Raw genomic sequence first — 10,965 nt, forward strand, 5'->3', positions numbered from 1 at the left:
GCACTGGGTGGGCGTGGACGTGGGGTATGACATGCATGTAACTAGAGTTCTGTGAAACCCACCTCCCCCAGCCTGGAGGTGAGACGCTATTATGCCCGTGTGAGGAGCTCTGGGTCAATGTTACAGTGCACTGGGTGGTGGGGACAGCAGTAACCTCAGGTCACTGTTTCCCCTCAAAGAGTCATGCCTGACACCAAGATAGCAATTCACAGAGTTTTATTTATTTCATCTTGACAACTGTAAATTAAATAATGGTAACTTCCGATTCACTCACAGTCACACACAATTAACTGACCGTTGACAACAAGAGACAGTTTGAATAATGTCCCGTTTCTCACCTTCACTCTGCATCAGGGAAACCAATGATTATAAAATCACACTTCAGGGCCGTGTCCAATATCGCAGCAGATCCAGGGTCACTACCAAGGAATTTGGCAATTTTACACCATTATATCGATCAGACTGCAGAACGCACCGTCCTCAGCAAAGTGAGCCAGAAGATTCTCTGTCGGAATAGTCTCGCCTCAGGACACCGGTGTCCCAGACTGAGCCAGACCACGGACTCTTCCTGTCTGTGTAATTACGTGGTGGAATTACGTATCTGCCGAACCATAACTGGCGTCAGAGGGTGCTCAGCTGCAGCCGGTGTCCCATGAAAACTGTTCAGAATTAAACCTGGAGCGCGGCCGTTGAATGGAAGGGCGGAAAATCGTTAAAACGACCCATCCTGTGAGTGGGGATATTCACACATTCAGATGTTCACAGGAATACTGTCAGTCCGGGTCTGGGTTCCTGCAGAGACCTAAGTTCCTTCTCACCGGTCCAAAAGAATTCATTGTCCCTCAGCCTGAAACACATGGAAGAATAAAGAGGGAAGAGGCAGATTACACAACAGTGCCAGCAACAGGGGACTGGGGTTAACATTTCAACATTCACAGACAAATATCACCAGAAAACCCGTCGATCCGCTGATATTTTATCACATTGAACATCAACACAAACCCTCACCGGATCCGCTGCAGACTTGGGAGGAACAGAATGAGGTGCTGGAGAGCGGGGACAGATCTGTTTGTGAGCAAGTTTACTGTCACGTCTTGCTCCGTCAGTATACTGAGAGCGGGGACAAGATCCTCAACACCAGAATCTGTGAGACCGACATCGTTCAGCCTGGAGGTGAGAGAGTGAGGGTGAAGGACACAGAGAGACAGGAGATGGTGCAAATCCCGTGTTTATCAGTAACACAATTACTGATCACATAAATGTTCAGTGTCAGACACCCAGTGACTCTAAGCATAATACTTACCACAGAGTTTGTATTTTACACTCTGGGTTCCTCAGAGCCGCAGACACCAGTTTCACACCTAAATCTCCCAGGTTATTCGTCCCGTGTCTAAGTACAAATAGACAAGCTGATGAACAAAGTGATTCAAACAGTGGGTCTGACCGAGTTTCTCTCACTCAGATATTTTTGGAAACATTAAACCCTTCAGTAAATAAATAATTGGATTTCCATCACTGTCAAAGTCCCTCTCTGCCCATCTTCAGGAATGTCAGTAATTTAATCTCTCAGTGTGACCCTGTAAACATCAATAGGATGATCAATCCGACAGGAGGAAGGGGATGGGGTAGAGAGATCCTACAGCAGGAAGGGTGATGAACAATAAAGATCCGACAGGCAGAAGGGTTGGGGAAGAGAGATCCTTTCAGGAAGAAAGGGGGAATGGGGAAGCGAGATCCTTTCAGGAAGAAAGGGGGAATGGGGAAGCGAGATCCTTTCAGGAAGAAAGGGGGAATGGGGAAGAGTGATCCTGACAGGGGGAAATGGGGAACGGGCAAGAGAGATCCTGACAGGGGAAAGGGGGAATGGGGAAGAGAGATCCTTGCAGGAGGAAGGGGGATGGAAATAATAGATCCCAGAGGAAAGGGGGATGGAAAGGGAGATCCAAAAGGACAGAGGGGGTTGTGAACAAGAGATCCAACAGGAGGAAGGGGGATGGAGAAGGGAGATCCCACAGGAAGAAGGGGGATGGAGAAGGGAGATCCAACAGTAGGAAGGGGGATGTGAAGAAGACATCCCACAGGAGGATAGCAATGAGACAGTAGATCCTAAAAGAGGAGAAAATACTGAAGTTGATCTCAGCTGGCCTGAGCTGAGGCCCACAATGGGAGAAGGGGAAGCCCAAATGGCGGCTGGGAAAGCAGACTCACTTCGGTGGAGTGCAGGCAATAGTCACACCCGGGAAAGGCAGGGGGAGGACAATCTCACTGAGGTATTTCTCTCCCTCTCACTGAGACAGTCCTCTGACCCTCTCCTGTCCCTGGTCGGGAAGTGGCTGTGACGCTCTGACACATCTGCTGCAGTCAGTGTCCTTCTGGGTGTCAGTAACATTGAGAAGTCTGTTGTCACAGGCAGTGAGAAAAGTCCGCTCCTCTGATTTGCCCCCATTAAACCAATGGCTGCTGTTCACTGATCTGATGAAGAGTCCAAAATCCCTTCACAGAGAACCCTTCCATCCCTGGGGAATTACTGACCTAACCCCGGTCATTTGTCATAATTCTTCACTATCTGATTTACTACAGTTTTACCCAAATCCCTTCACATTGAAACAACACAATGGAACAGTTTCACTGTTCAGACTGAGAGATAAATCACGTTACCCCAACTCCTGGCACTTGTGCAGCCCGGGTCCCAACCGCTGGATTCCTTCATACTGAATACGGCAGTTCCACAGGTCAAGCTGTTTTATTGTATCACAGAGGCCAATGACATGAGACAGGACTGCACAGTCAATCGGGGTCAGTGTCAATCCACGGAATGAAAGTGTTTCCACAGATCCCAGTGTGGCCTTGGCCAGTCCGCGATTCTCAAACACGTAGTGCAATGTGTTCAGGAGGCTCCTTGTATCATTTCCACTCCCTGTGTTTCCACTCTGGTGTTTAATCTCCTCCTTCACCCAATCAATCACCTGGCAGGTTGTTTGATGAGGAAATGGACCCAGAAACTCATTCAGGCCCCGAGCTGTCACTGGGGAGGAGAGACCAGCAACAAAACGGAGATATACCTCAAATTGCCCATCTGTTGTGTTCCGAGCTTTAGTGGGGAATTTCAGTTTATCACTGGTATGTGAAATCAGGAATCCTGTGAGTGCCACTACAAACTGTTGGATGGTGAGGTGTGGGAATGTGTACACTACACACCGGGCAGAATCCCCTCTCCAAAATCTCCATCAGGAACCCGGACAGGAATTGGGAAGGCCCTCTAATCTGTCCTGCCTGAGCACTGCTGTAATATTTTCCCTGACTAGCAATGCCACCCCCTCTCCCACCCTTCATCCCTCTGCCACTATAACGTCTGAAACATCGGAACCCTGGAGCATTGAGCTGCCAGTCCTGCCCCTCCTGTAGCCAAGTTTCACTAATGGCTACAATGTCATAATTCCACATGTCAATCCACGCCCTCAGCTCGTCAGCCTTCCCCACAATACTCCTCGCATTGAAATAGACACACCTCAGAAGATTATTACCACCACACACAACCCGTCTATTTGAGAGTTTGCATGAAACTTTAACATCTCTGGCACTCTGGTTCCCATTCCCCTGCAAATCTACAAACCCCATTTCCAGAAAAGTTGGGATATTTTCCAAAATGCAATAAAAACAAAAATCTGTGATATGTTAATTCACGTGAACCTTTATTTAACTGAAAAGTTGAAAGAAACGATTTTCAATAGTTTTACTGACCAACTTAATTGTATTTTGTAAATATACACAAATTTAGATTTTGATGGCTGCAACACACTCAACAAAAGTTGTGATAGAGGCATGTTTACCATTGTGTTACATCACCTTTCCTTTTAATAACACTTTTTAATCATTTTGGAACTGAGGATACTAATTGTAGTAGATTTGCAATTGGAAATTTTGTCCACTCTTGCTTGATATAAGACTTCAGCTGCTCAACAGTCCGTGGTCCGGAGACTGATTCTTGTCTGATTCTTCTCTTCATGATGCGCCATACATTTTCAATAGGAGATAGATCTGGACTGGCAGCAGGCCAGTCAAGCACACACATTCTGTGCCTACAAAGCCACGCTGTTGTAACCCGTGCAGAATGTGGTCTGGTATTGTCCTGCTGAAATAAGCATGGACGTCCCGGGAAGAGATGTCGCCTTGATGGCAACATATGTCTCTGTAAAATCCTAATATATGCCTCAGAGTCAACGGTACCTTCACATATATGCAACTCACCCATGCCGTGGGCACTGATGCACCCCCATACCATCACAGATGCTGGCTTTTGCACCTTTCGCTGATAACAATCAGGATGGTAGTTTTCATCTTTGGCACGGAGAACTCGATGCCCGTTTTTTCCGAAAACTAGCTGAAACGTGGACTCATCTGACGACAGCACACAGTTCCAAAGTCTTTTGGTCCAACTGAGATGAGCTCGGCCCCAGAGAACTCGCCGACGTTTCTGCATAGAGTTGATGTATGGCTTCCTCCTTGCGTAATACAGTTACAAGTTGCATTTCTGGATGCAGTGATAGACTGTGTTAAGTGACAATGGTTTTCCGAAGTACTCCTGAGCCCAGGTGGCTATAATTGTCACAGTAGCATGACGGTTTCTTAGGCAGTGCCGCCTGAGGGCTCGAAGATCACGCACATTCAACAGTGGTTTCCGACCTTGCCCTTTACGCACTGAGATGTCTCTGAATTCTCTGAATCTTTTCACAATATTATGTACTGTAGATGTTGAAAGACCTAAATTCTCTGCAATCTTGCGTTGGGAAATGTTCCTTTTGAACTGACTAACAATTCTCTCACGAATTTTGGCACAAAGGAGATGACCTATCCTTGCTGCAAAGACTGAGCCTTTGATGGACGCTACTTTTATACCCAGTCATGATACCTCACCTGCTACCAATTAGCCTGCTTAATGTGGAGTCTTCCAAACTGGTGTTACTTGAATATTCTGTGCATTTTTCAATCTTATTTTAACTCTGTCCCAACTTTTGTTGAGCGTGTTGCAGCCATCAAATTCTAAATTTGTGTATATTTACAAAATACAATTAAGTTGGTCAGTAAATCTATTGAAAATCTTTTCTTTGTACTTTTGTCAGTTAAATAAGGGTTCACGTGAATTAACATATCACAGATTTTTGTTTTTATTGCATTTTGGAAAATATCCCAACTTTTCTGGAAATGGGGTTTGCAGTTTAAACCATTCCCAATAGCACTGAAAAACTCCCTGCAAGGATATTGGTCCCCCTGTAGTTCAGGTGTAACCCGTCCCTCTTGTACAGGTCCCACCTGCCCCAGAAGAGGTCCCAATGATCCTGAAATCTGAAACCCTGCCCCCTACACCAGTTCCTCAGCCACGTGTTCATCGTCCAGAGCATCCTATTCTTACCCTCACTGGCACATGGCACAGGTAGCAATCCTGAGATTACCACCCTCCAGGTCCTGCTTTTTAACTTCCTACCAAACTCAAGCACATAAACAAAATGCTGGTGGAACACAGCAGGCCAGGTAGCATCTATAAGGAGAAGCACTGTCGACCTTTCGGGCTGAGACCCTTCGTCATGGAAACGTCGACAGTGCTTCTTCTTCTTATAGATGCTGCCTGGCCTTCTGTGTTCCACCAGCATTTTATGCATGTTGCTTGAATTTCCAGCATCTGCAGATTTCCTCGTGTTTGCTCAAGCTCAGAAAAATCGGAAGGCTGACTGACGTTCACATTAACAAATCAATGTATGATTTCTCATTTGACCAACAGGCACATCAGCCAATAACAGCAGCGGTCAGTGTTGGGTCTGAGTTACGAAAGGCTGATGGAAATCTGTCCCTCCTCTTCCACTCCATCACTATGGCAGAGTTCAGCGAGTTGGTGCTGTTGGTGATCGCCGACCTCGGCGCCCACAAAGACAGGCGTGGTTCCCCTTCGATACATCGGTGAGTCCGTTCCAGCAATGTCTGTGATGGCTGAGGACAAATGTATTTGCAGGGAGCGAGCGGGGAGGGAGGCCACATGACTACAACTCCCAGAAGGACTTGCTGATGACACATAAATTGGGGGTGTTGTGGAGAGTCTGGAGGGTTGTCAGAGATTACAGCGGGAAATAGATAGGATGCAGAACTGGGTTGAGAAGTGGCAGGAAAGTGGGGTGTGTTGTGGAGAGTCTGGAGGGTTGTCAGAGATTTCAGCGGGAGATAGATTGGATGCAGAACTGGGCTGTGAAGTGGCAGAGGGAGTTTAACCCAAATATGAGTGAAGTGGTTCATTTCGACAGGTCAATTTTGAACAAAGAATATAATATTAATCGTGAGACTCTTGGGCAGTGTGGAGGATCAGAGAGATCTTGGGATCTGTGTCCATACGACACTCAAAGCTGCTGTGCAGGTTGTCAGTGTTGTTAAGAAGGCGTCTGGTCTGATGGCATTCATCAACCGTGGGATTGAGTTCAAGAGCTGTGAGGTAATATTGAAGGCCTTAGTTAGACCTCACTTGGAGTACTGTGTTCAGTTCTGGGCACTTTACTACAGGAAGGATGTGGATACTATAGAGAGAGTGCAGTCAAGATTTACAAGGATGTTGCTCCTGGATTGGAGAGTATGCCTTATGAGAATCGATTGAGTGAACTTAGCCTTTTCCCCTTGGAGCGATGGAGGATGAGAGGTGAGTAGACAAAGCTTAACAGGATGCTGCTCGGATAAACAGACTGGATCTAGTTTCTCTGGAGCAGCTGAGGCTGAGGGAGGTCTGACAGACGTTTACAGGAACAAGAGAGACATAGACAGAATGGAGAGCTGGTAATTTTTTCTCTAAGGAGGAAATTTCTAACAGCAGAGGGCATGGACTTCAGGAGAAAGGGGGAACACCACCTCATTGGTACTTCTTGCACTATTTATGTATTTTGTAATTTAGTGTAATTTTGCATCTTGTCTCTGCACAGCTGCTGTTAAAACATTTAGGAAAGACAATAACGTTAAAAACCTGACTCAGAATGTTTAAAGGAGATGAGCATTGCCAGTTTTGTTTTTCATACCCTTCGTGGTGGGTGTCTGGACTGAATGCTGGGGCGGTGGTGGTGGAGGCAGATGCAATAGAGGCTATTAGATACCATGTGAATGTGAGGAGAATGGAGGGATGTGGATGTTGTGTAGGCAGAGGGATTGATGTAGTAAGGCATGAAATGACCAGGTCAATTTGTTCAGAACAACATATTGAGCAGAGGGGCCTGTTCAAGGACAAGTACAGGAAGCAGAGCAGGTAAACTGCATAAAGTGATCCCAGTTAGAGAACAGATTGTGACGTCAGTGGATATATTTTGTCATCACAGTTCTCTCATTAAATATACTTCATTGCTGAATAACATGAGGTTTCTGATGTTTATAATGGATGTGGTGAATTGTACTGATCAGACATCTCAGCCTAATGAGCCAACTAAAATTATTGTGAAAGCTGCAGAAAGGTATCTTGGTGTAACTGGTTTTATGTGGGAAGCTGTAATTGAAGCTCTGATGGGTGGGGTATCTGTATCCCAGTCTACTTGTGAAGGTACATAATGGGATTAAAATATTGCAGTGGGATGCAAGAAGCCAGATTTATAATGTTCAAGAATTTAAGAAATTTATTTCTGATTTGGCAGATGCTGCCGATGTTATATATATTCAGGAACCTGGTTATTTGCACATATTATGTTTTTTGTGCACGATTATATTGTCGTTCGGCATGATGGGTTAGTTGGTAGAGGGGTGGTGTTGCCAGTTTTATAAGGCAAGTAGCAGGGTGTAGAGTTGTGGATGTCAATGAAATGGATGTGAGATCTGTTGTAGAAACATTGATTCAACAGGTAGGTGTATAAAAGTGGTTCATTTTTACAACACTTGTTGACAACTTTCTATTGATTGGTTGGAAAGTATATGTAATTCTTGCTCGCGAAGGGTTGTATTTTCTGGGTATTTAAATGCACATAGTTCACTCTGGGGTTGTTTGCAGTATAAAGGTAATGGTTTAATTGAAGAAGAGTTTTTCACCTTGTGTGTCTGAAAGGGTACGAGATCTAATATTCATCGTAGTTCTGGAACTGCTGCAGAATACTGAGGAAGATGCGTATTTTTACAATGAAAGGTTATGTCACGTTATTCAGCGAAATACGTTGGAAGTGATTCCCTTCACAAATGGAATTGATAGGAGAAAGGCTGTACCATGGTGGACTGGGGAGTGTGTGGAGGGAACTAGGGAGAGAAACAAGGCGTTTAAGAGAGTTGAGAAGTATCAGTCTTCGAGTGACCTTATTAAGCACAAAAGGGCACAGGCCATGGTGAAGAAAGTGGTGAAGATTGTGAAAAAGATTTTCTGGAGGTCATATTGTGATAATATTGGAAGGGATTGGCAGTTCAGACGTCTCCAGGAAAGGATGATATGTTATTTTATGATCAGACATATGACTGACAACTCTCTTGTGATAATATTAAAATTTCTGAATTGTATTTGGAGGTTTGACCATCTTTCTCATGGAAAATGGTTGTAGTAGTGCCCATTCTAAAACCTGGGAGATCCCCGTCTGATCCTTCTGGTTATAAGCCACTATCGTTAATGGATCATTCATGTAAACTGATGGAATTTATGGTAATCGAACATTTGAGCTATATTTTGGGAAAGTGAGGTGATTTTGCATTTTATCAGAGTGGATATCAGAAGAGTAGAATGACATTGGATTCAGTTTTATGTTTGGAAGATCATATTAGGAATGCAGAGTTAAATATAGATATTGTAATAGTAAAATATTTTGATATTGAAAAGGCAGATGATATTTATGGAAGGACGGACTTTTGATTAAATTTTGGAAATGTGTTTGCGGGGGCCATTGAATAATTTTTTCTGAGTTTTTTTTATTAGGACATCCTGTGAAGGTACGGGTGGGCAGATTATATTTGGGTTTCTATAAGATAGAGATTGTGACCCCCAGGATAGTATTTATTATTTCATATTATGATTAATAATGTTTTTTCTGAGATAGGTTCTGGGGTGTATAAATTATTAGATGTAGATGACAGTTTATGGATTAGAGGTAGAAATTTCAATGTTGGATGCAATTAGCAATTAATAAGGTCGAACAGTCAGCAAATTTAAGCTTTCAGTGGCAAAAAATCACAAGTCATGTCTTTGATAAACAGGATTAAGAGACCTGCACTTGCTTTGAAATCATATGATCAAACTCTTGAAGACGTGTCAGTGGTAAGATTTCCAGGCTTGTGGACAAAGCTGACAAAGGTGCGCTGGAGGACTGTTGCGAACTTTCCAAGAAGACTGTTTTTAGTTTTGGTTGCCTGGGTTCTTACACGCTGGGAATATGGGTTCTTTGGATTTGCAACATTTCCCACTGTCACCTTCTGGGTAACCCTACCTTGCTTTTTTCAATGCCTTTAGTTGATTTTAGATACATGATTTAATCCAGTCTAAGGATTCTGTTATGCCTGAGAATCCTTTGATTTGAGGAAAATTATTATGATATGTTAAACATTGCTGCAGAAGATCCCAAGATAACTTAACTGGGATGTTAATGTGGCTGTTTTTTGTGCATGGACTATAGGTAACAATAAAGAAACAACTTACAAACTATTTATCAGTACATACAGTAGAATTATCGGCTTACAGTGGGTGGTGGAAATTTGTTTGTGTAAATTTGTCATTTGTTCAGAAGCCTTTTCCGTTTTGAAGAGTCTTAAAACAGGTAATTCTCACAGTAGGATAGATTTACTGTTGAAAACTCACCAAAGATTATTTCCTACACAAAGTATTGTTTTATATGTCCACTTCATATGACACAAGCAATCTCCCAGATGTCTGGATGGGCCAAGGACATAGGGTAACAGAGGAAATGAAACAGATTGACATTCGGAAGGAAACGGTGATGAGAAGACTGATGGGACTGAAGGCTGACAAATCCCCAGGTCCAGATGGTCTGCACCCTAGGGTACTAAAGGAGGTGGTCCTGGAAATTGCGGATGCATTGGTAATCATTTTCCAATGTTCCTTAAATTCAGGATCAGTTTCTGAGGATTGGAGATTGGCTAATGTTATCCCACTTTTTAAGAAAGGAGGGAGGGAGAAAACAGAGAACTATCGACCTGTCAGCCTGACATCGGTGGTGGGAAAAATGCTAGAGTCCATTATTAAGGATGAAATAGTGGCGTATCTAGATAGCAGTGATAGGATTGGGCCAAGCCAGCATGGATTTACCAAGGGTAAATCATGCTTGACTAATCTGTTGGAGTTTTTCGAGGATGTAACCAGGAAGTTAGACGGGGGAGATCCCGTGGATGTAGTGTACCTCGATTTTAAGAAGGCATTTGATAAGGTCCCACATAGAAGATTGGTGGGTAAAATCAAAGCTCAGGGCATCGCGGGGAAGGCATTGACATGGATAGAAAACTGGTTGGCAGATAGAAAGCAAAGGGTAGCGGTGAATGGGTGTTTCTCGGAATGGCAGGTGGTGACTAGTGGGGTGCCACAGGGCTCGGTATTGGGACCACAGCTGTTTACCATTTACGTTAACGATTTGGATGAAGGCATAGAAAATAACATCAGCAAATTTGCTGATGATACTAAGCTGGGTGGCAGTGTGACATGTGATGAGGATGTTAGGAGAATTCAGGGTGACTTGGATAGGCTGGGTGAGTGGGCAGATACTTGGCAGATGATGTTTAATGTGAATGTGAGGTTATCCACTTTGGGAGTAAGAACAGGAAGGCAGATTATTATCTGAACGGTGTAGGGTTGGGTAAGGGAGAAATACAAAGAGATCTCGAGGCCTTGTTCATCAGTCACTGAAGGTGAATGAGCAAGTGCAGCAGGCAGTGAAGAAGGCTAATGGAATGTTGGCCTTTATTACAAAGGGAATTGAGTACAAGAGCAAGGAAATCCTCTTGCATTTGTACAGAGCCCTGGTGAGACCACAC

The 10,965-nt window shown here is 44.0% G+C and overlaps 1 long non-coding RNA gene across 1 annotated transcript; it reads right to left on the reverse strand.

Moving 5' to 3' along the window:
- Positions 1 to 217: 217 nt before the first annotated feature.
- Positions 218 to 1,391, reverse strand: LOC140733983 (uncharacterized). Its single transcript, XR_012100448.1, has 3 exons — positions 1,304 to 1,391; positions 1,009 to 1,167; positions 218 to 847 (listed from the first exon to the last, which is right to left on the reverse strand). It is a non-coding gene; the product is annotated as an uncharacterized lncRNA (long non-coding RNA).
- Positions 1,392 to 10,965: the final 9,574 nt, after the last annotated feature.

The sequence above is a fragment of the Hemitrygon akajei genome, chromosome 1, assembly GCF_048418815.1.
Source record: "Hemitrygon akajei chromosome 1, sHemAka1.3, whole genome shotgun sequence".
Lineage (NCBI taxonomy): Eukaryota > Metazoa > Chordata > Chondrichthyes > Myliobatiformes > Dasyatidae > Hemitrygon > Hemitrygon akajei.